Source organism: Neoarius graeffei, chromosome 11, assembly GCF_027579695.1.
Source record: "Neoarius graeffei isolate fNeoGra1 chromosome 11, fNeoGra1.pri, whole genome shotgun sequence".
Taxonomy (NCBI): Eukaryota; Metazoa; Chordata; class Actinopteri; order Siluriformes; family Ariidae; genus Neoarius; species Neoarius graeffei.
This window is the reverse complement of record NC_083579.1, coordinates 66,451,959-66,466,966: the sequence shown is the minus strand read 5'-3', so window position 1 is coordinate 66,466,966 and position 15,008 is coordinate 66,451,959. Positions and strand designations below refer to the sequence as shown.

The 15,008-nt window shown below is 40.8% G+C and overlaps 1 protein-coding gene across 2 annotated transcripts in view; it reads right to left on the bottom strand.

The window, feature by feature from the left end:
* The window catches only part of cdin1 (CDAN1 interacting nuclease 1), a 172,579-nt gene that overhangs the window by 71,229 nt on the left and 86,342 nt on the right, over positions 1–15,008 (bottom strand). The gene's annotated exons all lie outside the window — the stretch shown is intronic.

Sequence of the window (15,008 nt, the reverse complement as noted above, 5' to 3'; positions counted from 1 at the left end):
CTTCTCTTAGCAAGACAGCAATGAACACTGACGCCATTTTCCCTTGCAGGTTATTGCTATAGGATCAACGAATTGAGGAAATGCAAGGAAAAGAGCTCATCTAATAATAAATAATAATCAGTTCAATTTATATAGCGCCTTTCTCACACCCAAGGTTGCGTTACAATTAGGGAAGGGGGAGAAGAAGAAAAAAAAAAAGTCCACCAAAAGAGGGTCAGGATGCAATTCCAATGGCGGCGTGACCACAGTCCCACCAGGTGCATGAAGATAAATGTCACACCGCCTGCACAACTGCCGCGCCACCGCTGGGTAACATCGCTCGGAACATCGCGCCATGGATCCACAAAGTGAGCACAGAAACACCGCCACACAGAGCGCTGGACAACCCTGATGTTAAAAAGAGCAACGAGCTCATTGCAATCCATAGCAAGGAGCACAGGCATCACCCACGGCGCACCAAAGCCTGAAGGAAACCGACGCCGAAACTGGGTCCGGAGCTACACCACAATCGGTGGACAAAACACTCAAACAAAAAAAAACAAAAAAAAACATCAAGCTCCACAAACACAAAAAAAGAAAAAGAAAAATGAAAAGCTCCACTGAGAAGCAGCAGCCAAAACGCATACCGCGTACTCTCAACCGGAAAAATTAACACTCAATGAAATGCATTTCATACTTTCAAAACAACTATTGTACCCATTCTAATCATTAGAAATAATTACTCCTACATCGCTGCTGAATTCTCAAATCTGATCGGTCAGAAGTTGATTAATTCTCTATAACGGGTGCTCCAACAATAGCGCTGAAGTTTGTACTAATGGTTACAATATAGAAAGAGTTCTAGACTAACGGCGGTAGAGACTTGCACGGTAGACGCTCCGCATAATCTCATTCCAAATATAAACCGAATAAAATGCTGTTATTTAACAAAGAACAAGATCTAAACCTTGCGACGATTTGTTTTTTCCCCCCTTTACATTTATTGAAGGAGTCTCCAGTGTCAAAACAACAATCAGTAGAGAAAGACAAGAGTCATCAGGAGATGACATAATCCACCAGCACCCACATAAAACCCCACTCCAAATATTCCTAAGTTGAATCGGTTGCCATGGAAATACGGAAAAATTTAAAAATATCACAGAAATCCTAAAATGTCAAAATGCACAATTCCTTTAGTCGCTACTTTCGTGAAATTAATTCCTAACAGTTTTTGAGTTATGCCCCGGAACCAAAATGTTTACAGATGGACGGACAGTAGGGTGCATCAGTTGCCCTCACTTTCATAAAATCTGATGCATTTTTGTTCGGGTGTTCCTTTTCACCAATAAAGACATCCTGTGAAATTTTTTGACCATATTCAAAAGTCTAATGGTGGCACCATGAGGTTCATTTTTTGCCAAAAAACGCTTATTTTATGTTTTCGCGTAAGGTTTGAATCACAATGTTGGACTCCATTTATTGATTTCTTGTGACCCAGAGATCATGTTAAGAACCTTTGCAAGGGATTGAGAAGCGTTAATGTGATTCATAATACATTTGTATTGTTTAAAGGAACAGTCCACCGTACTTCCATAATGAAATATGCTCTTATCTGAATTGAGACGAGCTGCTCCGTACCTCTCCGAGCTTTGTGCGACCTCCCAGTCAGTCAGACGCGCTGTCACTCCTGTTAGCAATGTAGCTAGGCTCAGCATGGCCAATGGTATTTTTTGGGGCTGTAGTTAGATGTGACCAAACTCTTCCACGTTTTTCCTGTTTACATAGGTTTATATGACCAGTGATATGAAACAAAGTTCAGTTACACAAATTGAAAGGTAGCGATTTTCTATGCTATGGAAAGTCCGCACTATAATGACAGGCGTACTAACACCTTCTGCGCGCTTCGACAGCGCATTGATACCGTCACTCCTGTTTTCCCCCTCTCCCCCGACTTCCATCAATACACAGCCAATGTGACTGGAAACATCAGTTCTGTGGTCAGTAATAGTCAGAGGTTAGTTGAGGGGCGGGGGAGAGAAAAAAAAAAAAAAAAAAAACAGGAGTGAAGGTATCAATGCGCTGCCGAAGCGCGCAGAAGGTGTTAGTACGCCTGTCATTATAGTGCGGACTTTCCATAGCATAGAAAATCGCTACGTTTCAATTTGTGTAACTGAACTTTGTTTCATATCACTGGTCATATAAACCTATGTAAACAGGAAAAACGCGGAAGAGTTTGGTCGCATCTAACTACAGCCCCAAAAAATACCATTGGCCATGCTGAGCCTAGCTACATTGCTAACAGGAGTGACAGCGCGTCTGACTGACTGGGAGGTCACGCAAAGCTCGGAGAGGTACGGATCAGCTCGTCTCAATTCAGATAAGAGCATATTTCATTATGGAAGTACGGTGGACTGTTCCTTTAAAAGTAGTTGAACAATGATTCAATGAACAGCTAAAACTCAAACTGTGCTTGATAATAGATTTAGAATATGTACTAAAAATGTGTATCTAAGATATTTGGTATACTCTATAAGGTGCCATAATGTTTCATGAAAAGTGATCGAAATTTTGTCATAAGTCATAAAATAGCAGCTTTTTCCATAACTTTGAGCTCCTGGTGCCACCATTACACTTTTGAATTTTGTCAAAATATTTCACCCAGTGTGTTTTCTTACCAAAAGGTATATAAAAACAAAAATGCATCATGATCGGAGGAACTTTTCATTTTTAGGGGGCAACTGATGCATCCTAACGGACAGACTGACAGAGCGATAGCTATATCCACCGCGTTATATACCGGTGGGATAAAAAGAGAAAAAGCGAGAGGATAAAGTGGGAATGAATGTTTATAGCTGCTTAAATGTAAGCGAACTTGTTTCGCACTCGTTCCACAACAAACTGATAATTAAATGAATGGCATATTGTAGTTTAAGAAAGAAATTACTGTTATGCAAATTGCTGTTGTACAACAAGAGTAAGGGCGGCACGGTGGTGTAGTGGTTAGCGCTGTCGCCTCACAGCAAGAAGGTCCTGGGTTCGAGCCCCGGGGCCGGCAAGGGCCTTTCTGTGTGGAGTTTGCATGTTCTCCCCGTGTCCGCGTGGGTTTCCCCCACAGTCCAAAGACATGTAGGTTAGATTAACTGGTGACTCTAAATTGACCGTAGGTGTGAATGTGAGTGTGAATGGTTGTCTGTGTCTATGTGTCAGCCCTGTGATGACCTGGCGACTTGTCCAGGGTGTACCCCGCCTTTCGCCCGTAGTCAGCTGGGATAGGCTCCAGCTCGCCTGCGACCCTGTAGAAGGATAAAGCGGCTGGAGATAATGAGATGAGATGAGACAACAAGAGTAAGCGTCAACTTCAATAGTAACGGTAACAGCATCACACCACTGACTACGTTTACATACACATCCAAATCGAGCTACTGTCGGTAATCGAGCTGAAGGTCCCAGCAGGGGTGCCAGAGAAATCCAATCCTACATGCACACGATGAAATCGAGCTATTGCGTGAGGTGCATTGTGTACCCGAGCCACAGGTGGCGCTACACGCCCCATCGTGTTGGTACACTTCCGGTTGTCGTCATGAAGAAGAGCTATTCAAGAGTATAAACAAAGTTATCAGCAGTGTTGCCAGATACTGCTAACGTTTTCCAGCCCAAAACATGTTCAAATCCGCCAAAATGCACTTAAAACCGCCCAATCTGGCAACACTGGCAGTTCCGTGTTCACAAGTTCTGTGCTCAAGCTGTTAGGCTTGCTCTAACAGACTGTACGGCTACAAACTGTCCTGCGCAGACCACTGTTTTGTAAGACAACTTATTTTGCACAATTGTATATTTTTCTAAAGTCCATTTTTTGCTTACAAAAAATATTTTTTTTTGCTTACAATTTAACATGTCTTAATAAACACACAAAAAGTTCAATTGTTTTGCTTTTATTGACATTCTTCAGATGTTGGACATAATACACACACACACACAAATACAATGACTTGTTTATGTACACAATTCACAGCTATGCAACAGCTGTACAGATGTATTTGGTGATACAGTAAGTGAGCTAAATTTTAACAGTGCAAACAATGCCACAAAAAGATTCATGATTCGTTGTCATGCCGACCGAGGCTATTGTGTTTCCCGCTTGTGGTCTCGTCACTCGTCACTTCCGGAAGGGGCAGTGCTGAAGTAAGTAGCTCGAACACGTAGCTCGATAGGGTTTACATGCACTAAGTAGCTCGGCAGAAATCGCATAAACTAGGTCGTGTAGCTCGATTCCGAGAAATCAAGTTCGGTTCAATTTCAGACGAATTAAGGTGTATACACTGAGTGCAGAATTATTAGGCAAGTGAGTATTTTGACCACAACATCCTTTTAATGCATGTTGTCCCACTCCAAGCTGTTTAGGCTTGAAAGCCTACTACCAATTAAGTATATCAGGTGCTGTGCATCTGTGTAATGAGAGGGGGTGTGGTCTAATGACATCAACACCCTATATCAGGTGTGCATAATTATTAGGCAACCTCTTTTCCTCTGGCAAAATGGGTCAGAAGAGAGATCTGACAGACTTTGAAAAGTATAAAATTGTGAGATGTCTTGCAGACGGATGCAGCACTCTTGAAATTGCGAAGATGTTGAAACGTGATCACCGAACAATCAAGCGTTTCATTGCAAATAGTCAACAGGGTCGAAAGAAGCGTGTGGGAAAAAAAAGGCGCAAAATAACTGCACATGATCTGCGGAAAATCAAGCGTGAAGCTAACAAGCAGCCATTAGCATCCAGTTCTGCCATATTCCAGAGTTGCAACATTCCTGGAGTGTCAAAGAGTACAAGGTGTGCAATACTGAGGGACATGGCCAAGGTAAGGAAGGCTGAAAAACGACCACCACTGAGTAAGGCACACAAGATAAAACGTCAAGACTGGGCCAAGAAATATCTTAAGACTGATTTTTCTAAGGTGCTGTGGTCTGATGAGATGAGAGTGACTCTTGATGGGCCAGATGGATGGGCCTGTGGCTGGATCAGTAATGGGCACAGAGCTCCACTCCGACTCGGACGCCAGCAAGGTGGAGGTAGAGTACTGCTATGGGCTGGTATCATCAAAGACAAGCTTGTTGGACCTTTTCGAGTTGAGGATGGACTCAAACTCAACTCCCAGACCTACTGCCAGTTCCTGGGAGAAACCTTCTTCAAGCAGTGGTATAGGAAAAAGTCAGCATCTTTCAAGAAGAACATGATTTTCATGCAGGATAACGCTCCATCTCATGCGTCCAAATACTCCACTGCGTGGCTAGCCAGTAAAGGTCTGAAAGGTGAAAAAATAATGACATGGCCCCCTTGTTCACCTGACCTAAATCCCATAGAGAACCTGTGGTCCATTATAAAACGTGAGGTCTACAAAGAGGGAAAACAGTACACCTCTCTGAACAGCGTCTGGGAGGCCGTGGTTGCTGCTGCACACAATGTTGGTCGTGAACAGATAAAGAAATTGACAGAATCTATGGATGGAAGGCTTTTGAGTGTCCTCATGAAGAACGGTGGCTATATTTGGTCACTGATTTGTTTTTGTTTTGTGTTTGAATGTCAGATATGTTTATTTGCAAATCTGGAGTTGTCATATCAGTGTACCTGGTGAAAATAAATAAGTGAAATGGCTACATATTTGGTTTTTATTAAGTTGCCTAATAATTCTGCACAGTGAAAGTTACCTGAGCACATACATATTCTCCTAAAATGGCCAAAACTAAAAACGCCCCACTCTAACTTCCATACATATTCAGCTTTGATATTTATGAGTCTTTTTGGTTGATTGAGAACATAGTTGTTGTTCAATAATAAAACTAATCCTCAAAAATACAACTTGCCTAATAATTCTGCACTCCGTGTACATGGCATTTTGAACTTCGATTTCAGTCGAGCAACGGCAGAAATTCGATTCTCTCTATGTGCATGTAAACGCACTGACTGTGTTGTTGATTATTTTCCTGTAACTGTAAGTATTCGGTTCTGTTTTATCCCACTTATTATGGTTTCAGACTTGAAACAGAAAAAGCCATCTCTGTGTTTTATTAAGAAAAAAAAAATAGATACACTAGAGTAAGCTGATAAATCTTTTGATGGTATCTTACTATTTTTATCTTTAATAGTATTTTTTCCCCTCTTCCATGTCCCATATTTCCGTGGGGTGAAAAATCATTTCAAGCTGCATGCACTTCTTCATTGTTGTATATGAAGTACAATGCTGCAAGTGATGAATCGTTTGGAAAGGAAAGCTTTTTTTCACAAACCAAATACAGCTGTTTACATGACCTCAAATATAGGACTTGCTTAGAAAGCCTGCTGTAGTTTGTTTGGTTTTAAAAACGATCACGCGTCTCTCTCGGAGAACATGCTGAGCCTTCATTCTGTCACTCGCGCACACATGCGCAGACGGAAATACAGAGAAAAGAGACTAAGAAGGCATATGATGTCAATCTGCAGACGGCCGATTCTGTAGACGGCCTTCAGCTAAAAAGCCACAAGCCATTCCTGTGGCACAGACTCCGTCTGCTTTTATCCTCTCCGTGTAAGAAATGAAGCCCTGTATCTACTCCACCTGACGGGCCAGACAGTAACACCCTCTGGACTGAGACGGATTAGAGGTGGCTAGTATAACGGTGTGTAATCGCAAGCTGTTTAAAATCAGCTGGGGGGGGGGGGGGGGAGGTAAAAGAAAATTCAATTTAATTTGTGCTTCCATCAAGTATGTTGAAAGTTCTGAAGATGAGGTCACACGATTAAAGTGAAAAATACGACGATACCGTAAGTGCGCACACGTGGTTAGTCTGTGCTCATATAGAAACGCAAGTCAAACAAACCGCGACATAAACCGAAGATAGAGATTTACACGACTGCGCTGTTGAATTCTGCAATTCAATTAATCAGAAGGTGTTGAATAATTTTCATTAGTATAAATACGTAGGAAATCGAGTGCATGCTGATTGGTCGAGAAATTCAGACTACTTCTCGATAATCACCTCGAACGACTCGGCACAATGGCGGCCAGTCACTGTAAGTAAGGAAGAATTACAAATGATGAAAGAAAACGTTGGTTCTAAAAGCACGAAAGATGCTACGAAGTTGAGTCTAAAACTATTCAAAAGTAAAGTGGAGTTGTGATTTATTTTCCTGATTTCAAAACAAAGTATTTTATGCGAGTTGGGATAGAGAAGTGGCAAGTCTGCGTGCACCTTTATTATTTGCATGCCATTTGTGAAATTTTAATACGATTTTTTAAAATAAATAAATAAAATCCAATCAATCCCGTGTATTTATACCAAAACAATTCTCCACCTCGGACTCGGTGAATATCGGTGATTATTATACTGTACATACAGGACACTTTTTCAATGGAATAAAAACGTATTCGATTCCCTTCTGGTGGGTTTCATTCATTTGGTTTGACAACATGCAATATTGTTCGCATATCGCTTATCCTACGTGCATTGGGTCACTCTACTCAACGGAGAATGAGCGTTGAATATGGTTTACGATATTGCATGGTTGTCAAGACAACATGACGTCACACGTTGGAGACGTAAAACTTCCGCGCTAGCAAGCAACTGGGACAATCTGTGAACAAACGTGGCCGCCAGGTTTGCTTTGTTAAATACGGAAGATTTTGAGAGAATTTTGAAAGAGAAAGATGCGTTGAACACCCGAAAGGTATGTACATGTATTATAATAATAATAATAATAATAATAATAATAATAATAATAATGTTTTTTTCGTGGTATATCAGATATATTCCTTTCAACTACTCGTCTTCGACTTGTTCAATATCATGCTCGCTGAATGGAATATATCTGATATACCACTCACCGCCAGCCAATATTATTCAAATAATAACCTCGACTTCTCATCTCATCTCATTATCTGTAGCCGCTTTATCCTGTTCTACAGGGTCGCAGGCAAGCTGGAGCCTATCCCAGCTGACTACGGGCGAAAGGCGGGGTACACCCTGGACAAGTCGCCAGGTCATCACAGGGCTGACACAGACACAGACAACCATTCATTCACACCTACGGTCAATTTAGAGTCACCAGTTAACCTAATCTGCATGTCTTTGGACTGTGGGTGAAACCGGAGCACCCGGAGGAAACCCACGCGGACACGGGGAGAACATGCAAACTCCGCACAGAAAGGCCCTCGCCGGCCACGGGGCTCGAACCCGGACCTTCTTGCTGTGAGGCGACAGTGCTAACCACTACACCACCGTGCCGCCCCAACCTCGACTTCATCTCCGTTATTATTCACCGATCTTCACTTCACCTTCAGCGAATAATTGCTAAATAACCACAGCAGCACTTGTTCTAATACTTTAGTTTCTATAGCAACAGCTCAGTCACAATGACTTGTACACCACACATTCCACATGACTAACACTACGTTCAGACTGCAACCTGAAACGACCCATATCCGATTTGTTGTGAAATCCGATTTTTTTGTTAGGCCGTTCACATTACCAATTATATGAGACTTGTATGCGATCTCCAATATGAATGGAAAACGACCACGTAATAAGCACATCTACGTAATATGTAAACAAAAAAAACCGCACTCTTCAAGTTTGCAAGTAAAGCATGGAGATGAGGCGAGACCTGGCGATGTGGTTTTTGTGGCGGCGGCGGAACTCACACAATAATCTGATTAATGTGGGCAGCAGACTAATGAGACTGAAGGTGTCAAATTACTGGAAATTTCCAGAACAATCTTATAATACAGGATGATTTAACATCCAGGTCCCTACCAAATCCACCATTAGCTTGATCAATTCTATAAAAGTCTATTTAAATTCTGAAAACTGTACAAATGTTGTTGTTTTCCACCAAAGAGGCGGGATTAGCCAACGCAGAATAGTGACGTTTGTCTCTTGTTGATGACGTGTAGATCGCATGAATGCGACCTGTCCGGTCAGACTGCAGTCGCATGTGAAAATAACGGATATGCATCGGAATTAGGACCACATATCCAAGCGGCCTGGGTCGCATGTGAAAAAAATCGGATCTGTGTCATTCAGATTGTCAATAACAAATCGGATACAGGTCGCATATGGGCAAAAAAAAAAATCAGATATGGGTCGTTTCAAGGTGCAGTCTGAACGTAGTCTAAAGGTTAATAATAATTTTAAAAAATCAATTAAAAATGTGTAGCTTTTTAACAAAAACTTAGAATTACTGACACGGTGAAATTTCTGTAGAGAGATTTTGATAGCCTTTATGGAAGGAGTCTCCAATATCAGAGCTTTATAACAGTTAAAACACATTTAAAAGTAAGCGTCACCAAAGTGAACTAACCTGTTTCTTGGATGTCCCACAGAATTAAACGCAACTTTAAAACACACATGTACAAATGTTACATTCATTACGAATAAAAAATTGTAATTGGTGGCAAATTGTTGTGGTCCAAGAGGAATAAAACAGTTCAGGATGAGTCGTTATCGGAAAACCATCCAGTTCAACTTCCATGCTGTTGATTATTTTCCTCAAACAGCATGCGTTGCGTTTTATTCCTTACGCATTCAGCGTCATTAAAATATTCTCTCACAAAAGTAATTGTAAAATTCTGTCTATATTATGCAGAACACTGCACAACTTGTTGAGAAGATTTGTGATTAAAGTGAAAAACAAAACACCATGATCATATGAACCTTCTCATAAACATAACCTGGACTACAGCTGTCTGGTAATAGAATTAAATAAGAAAATATTTTGTTATTTCGTAGGGTTAGGAACCAAAACTCAGTTCCATATTAGAATCAAATGCAAAAATGTCAAGTCCTGGGTTCCCGTAAATAAAACTGAATTTTGGTCCTGCTTATCGCTTCTGCTATAACTCTTTATTATTACAAAGGCTACATATATCTGCAAGGACGTATGTAGAACCCTGTACGTGTGATTATGTCAAGTGTCAACACGACAGCATGTCCACCATTTGTTTAGCTATGAGCTAGCATGCATGGCTAACGCCAAAACAATGTGAAGGATGGACCGTGGTAAATGATAAAGCATAATATTTTTTTAATGTAAATATTTGACCTCTTTAGGACCAAAGGGGTTGCCGGTTCGATTCCCTGGACCAGCAGGAATGGCTGAAGTGCCCTTGAGCAAGGCATCTAACCCCCAACGGATCCCCAGGCTGCTCTGGGTATGTTGTACGTCGCTCTGGATAAGAGCGTCTGCTAAATGCCTGTAATGTAACGTAATGTAATGTAATGACGATCAAAATCGGAAACGACAAAATTCAAACGATATCCAACCCTATTATTTAGAAAGGGTTCAGATTTAACAGAAATGTACCACTTTCCACCACATACACTGCAAAAAATGGCCTTTCAAAAATAAGAAATAAAAGATTAAAACAAAGCATATTTGCTTGAATCAGGTGAAAAAAAAAATCTGCCAATGGAACTAGTCAAATTTGACTTGGTAAGATTTCTTAAAGTAAGATGAAAAATCTAACCGTTTTTAGATGAAATAATTCCAAAATAAGATTGGGGAACTTATTATGCGAGATCTGATTAACTCAAAATAATCAAAATAGTTCTAATAACAAGATCGTACTTCTTACATTTAGCCATTCAAGTCATTTTATTTTTTTTAAAGATTTTTTTGGGCCTTTTCCACCTTTATTGGATAGGACAGTGTAGAGACAGGAAATGAGCAGGAGAGACACAGGGAGGGATTGGGAAATGACCTTGGGTCGGAATCAAACCCGGGTCCCCGGATTTATGGTATGGTGCCTTATCCACCTGAGCCACGACGCCCCCATTCAAGTCATTTTTATTTATTTCATTTTAAGGGTATTTCACTTAAATTCATGACAAAGTCTTAGCGGTAAAAACTGAATTTAAGATAAATATACTAATATTAGGATTGTTAAATTCTACAACTAAGCATTGCTAGCTTAAAAGATTCTCCTTTTGTGACCTGTAATTAGTAAAATACTCTAGATATGAGACCAGAGACTATCTTGAATCAAGTTGACGACACGTGTAGCATTGCAACAAGTTTATTTTTTTTCCCATTTCAACATTCAAACATTAAAACATCTCTTAAGATTCCACTTCCCCAGGACCTCAAGCACCCAAAAAAAAAAAAAAGTCTACGCATTTTGACTTACAGTGCTTACACAACGCCAAAGCAACAGTGCATTTTGGGGGCACTGACTATTCATGTGTACGAGGGGTTTACAAGATCAGGCACAAAAACACTGAACTTAACTCACAGCATTCCAAAAAGCCCTCACTAAAATGCCCTCCACTCACTCAGCCTTTTTGAAGGCACTTGTCTGGTCTCGAGTCTGTACAGCATCTAGAAGGAGCTCAATCTGAATGACTGAGAAAACAGTCGCAGTAAACTTAGGATCTGTAAGGTGGAGTTGAATTGTAATGAAAGATTCAAAGATTTCAGTAAAGTTAATTTATTCCCAAAACAAGCATACTTTTTTTTCTTGAAACAAGAGGAACCGCATTTGACAAAATGTCCAAAATGTACTTACTTGTTTTAAAAAAAAACTTGTTTTATTTTCAAAGGTGCTCCAAATAAGACTTTTTCAAGACATTTTGTCTATACAAGATTTTCAAGATGGACTGTCTAAAAACTAGCCTTTCTAGCTAAATGAGGTTTTGTTTGTTGGGCAATTATCACTACGTTCAGACTGCAACCTGAAACGACCCATATCCGATTTGTTGTGAAATCCGATTTTTTTGTTAGGCCGTTCACATTACCAATTATATGAGACTTGTATGCGATCTCCAATATAAACGGAAAACGACCCAAAAGTGTCCCGCATGCGCAAATTGACACGTAATAAGCACATCTACGTAATACGTAAACAAAAAAAAAAAGCCATTGTTGTTGTTTTCCACCAAAGAGGCGGGATTAGCCAACGCAGAATAGTGACGTTTGTCTCTTGTTGATGACGTGTAGGTCGCATGAATGCGACCTGTCCGGTCAGACTGCAGTCGCATGTGAAAATAACGGATATGCATCGGAATTAGGACCACGTATCCAAGCGGGCTGGGTCGCATGTGAAAAAAAAAAAAAAAAAAAAAAAAAAAAAAAAATCGGATCTGTGTCGTTCAGATTGTCAATAACAAATCGGATACAGGTCGCATATGGGCAAAAAAAATCGGATATGGGTCGTTTCAGCGCTCGAAACTAACGGTGTCCCGATGTCCCGGGGACCATAAAAAATGTCATCGGGACACAAAATTATCATATCTGGGACAATCCCGGGACAATGGAAAAAAATAGATCTAGAAAAAAAGTTCTACATTAATATTATTTACAAAGCCGTAACACATACGTAGACATTCACCTAATTTGTCAATTTTAATTTTAAAACGTTAACAGCGAAAAATACATAGTAGCTTCACTTTCGATGCCCCTGCATCCGTAGGCTACAGAGCAGCGCATTCTGTTCTAGAATCTTCGGCCGGAGTCCGCATTATATGGACTTGGAATGGAATTGCTACCGCACACGCTGCGCCGACTCTTGCCAGAACAAAAATGCTGAAGTGGTTGAAGCGGACCGACCGCGGGGAAGAAACTGAAAGCCCAGACATAACGTCTCCAGGACCTTCAGGATCCAAAGTGTCATCGCCTGGTCTGCAGGCAACGCTAGCAACTGAATGAACTGAATGAACACTGTTAGACACGTTATAAAATACAACAGGAATGATGTGGATGATATTGACGGAAGATACCGTTCAACAGAATAAGTGAGTTTTCTTGGTGTCTTTCTAGTTCAGAAAGTTTAATCAGTCAGCAGCACAACTAGGCTCGGACCTGGCACTATGCTGATGTTGCTAACATTCGCACCCACGTTTCGGCAGTGAAAGTTCATAAAAATGGATAACGGAAAGTTCATAAAAATGGGTAACGGAAAGTTCATAAAAATGGATAACGGTCTCATCTCATTATCTGTAGCCGCTTTATCCTGTTCTACAGGGTCGCAGGCAAGCTGGAGCCTATCCCAGCTGACTACGGGCGAAAGGCGGGGTACACCCTGGACAAGTCGCCAGGTCATCACAGGGCTATGGATAACGGTAATGGTGAAAATTATAAGTTGGCCTTATAAGTGCCAACAGATATTCAAGGTATAAGTAGATGAAATGAACATAAAAGGGGTCTTATTTTCAACTAAAGTGTACTGCAGATGTAGGGAGTTGAAACATTTTCTGAATGAGCTAGTTGGCCCCTTTAAATAAACGGGTATCTATTCATACAGTGAGATCGCCAAAGTTTAATAAACTGAAAATGCAATAACTGTAATTTTGAAGTAGATGATGTATAGGACATGTGTCGCTTGTGTCTTGTGACTTATTGTAAAAATGATATAAAGGGTTCAAAATCGCATAGTTACAAATATAATAGTAACTTCATATGATAATATTAACCACTGGTTATTTCAGAGAGGAAAAAAATGGGGACACTATTGCTTCCATTCGGGACAATACAACACAGAATTCGGGACCACTGGGGGACACAAAGAAAAAAAGTTAATTTCGAGCCCTGGGTCGTTTCAGGGTGCAGTCTGAACGTAGTCTAAGTCTTATAATAAGGGTGGCTAGATGTTTTGACTTGAAAATAGACACAAACTTCCTAAGATTTTTATTTTTTGCAGTGTAGTGCATGATCCATAGGAAAATTTAGTTTCTATCACGTTTTTTTCCCTTTATCAGTTTATAATAAAATACTGCATATACAAAATTTACACCAAGAGGTCGATGGAAAACAGAGTGTTAGTGTAACATTTCACCATGTTAACATTTCGACATGAAACAAGGCAAACGATAGCATCAAATCCACAGTGAAAACCTCAATCTCTAACAATTCTGTCTAAATGACATTAAGAAATAAATGAAAAGTACTGATATTATCCAAGTGGAGCTAGGAGTAAAAAGTGAATCACTGAGACATAAAATGGCAATGAAATTGTTTACTATGGACCATGCCAGTGTTGTAGTCAAGTCAGTAAACCTGGAGTCCGAGTCCAGTCTCGAGTCCCCGGTGTTCATATCATTAAAGAAAATTTAAAGTCCACTACTGAGCCGAGTCGAACCCGAGAACAAGACTCCACCCGCACCATTTGACGGTGGCTGTTGCTGCCTTTATGTGAAAGCGTCTCTGCTGCCGTGTCGGACTAGCGTTACTGCTCGGCTGCCCCGTTTTAGTTAACAGGCTACAGATAAAAAGCTCGTTCATCGCTCAGCAAGCCCCGCCCACTATCAACAGGGCAAACAACATGAGAGACGGTTAACACTAGCTAGTTCATCACTCAGCAAGCAAGCCCCACCCACTATCAACAGGGCAAATAACATGAGAGACGGTTAACACTAGCTAGTTCATCGCTCAGCAAGCAAGCCCCGCCCACTATCAACAGGGCAAATAACATGAGAGACGGTTAACACTAGCTAGTTCATCACTCAGCAAGCAAGCCCCGCCCACTATCAACAGGGCAAATAACATGAGAGACTGTTAACACTAGCTAGTTCATCACTCAGCAAGCAAGCCCCGCCCACTATCAACAGGGCAAATAACATGAGAGACTGTTAACACTAGCTAGTTCATCACTCAGCAAGCAAGCCCCACCCACTATCAACAGGGCAATGAACATAGCGTGTCACTTCCTTCTCTGGGTGGAGCCTTACCAAATGACGATTGAAGTTCGAGGTCGTCCCCTCGATAGTTCTTCTACATATGGAACACACAGCAGTGCATTTTTTTCCCTCCGCACTGCACGAGAAGTCTGTATAAGCAAAGCCAACAATCCTAGAGGCGTTCTCTCCAGGCGTTTTAGCGCCATTCACGTTCGTTTGTTCCTGAACATGATGTATGAACAGGTGAATGTTCATTCTCTTGCATGAAATTATTATAAAAATTAATATAGATATAAATATCTTGTGCTAAATTATTATGGCACATTACAAAAAAATAAAGAAAAAAATCCGAGTCCTCGTCTCCAATTTGAGTCCGAATGCAGTTGATG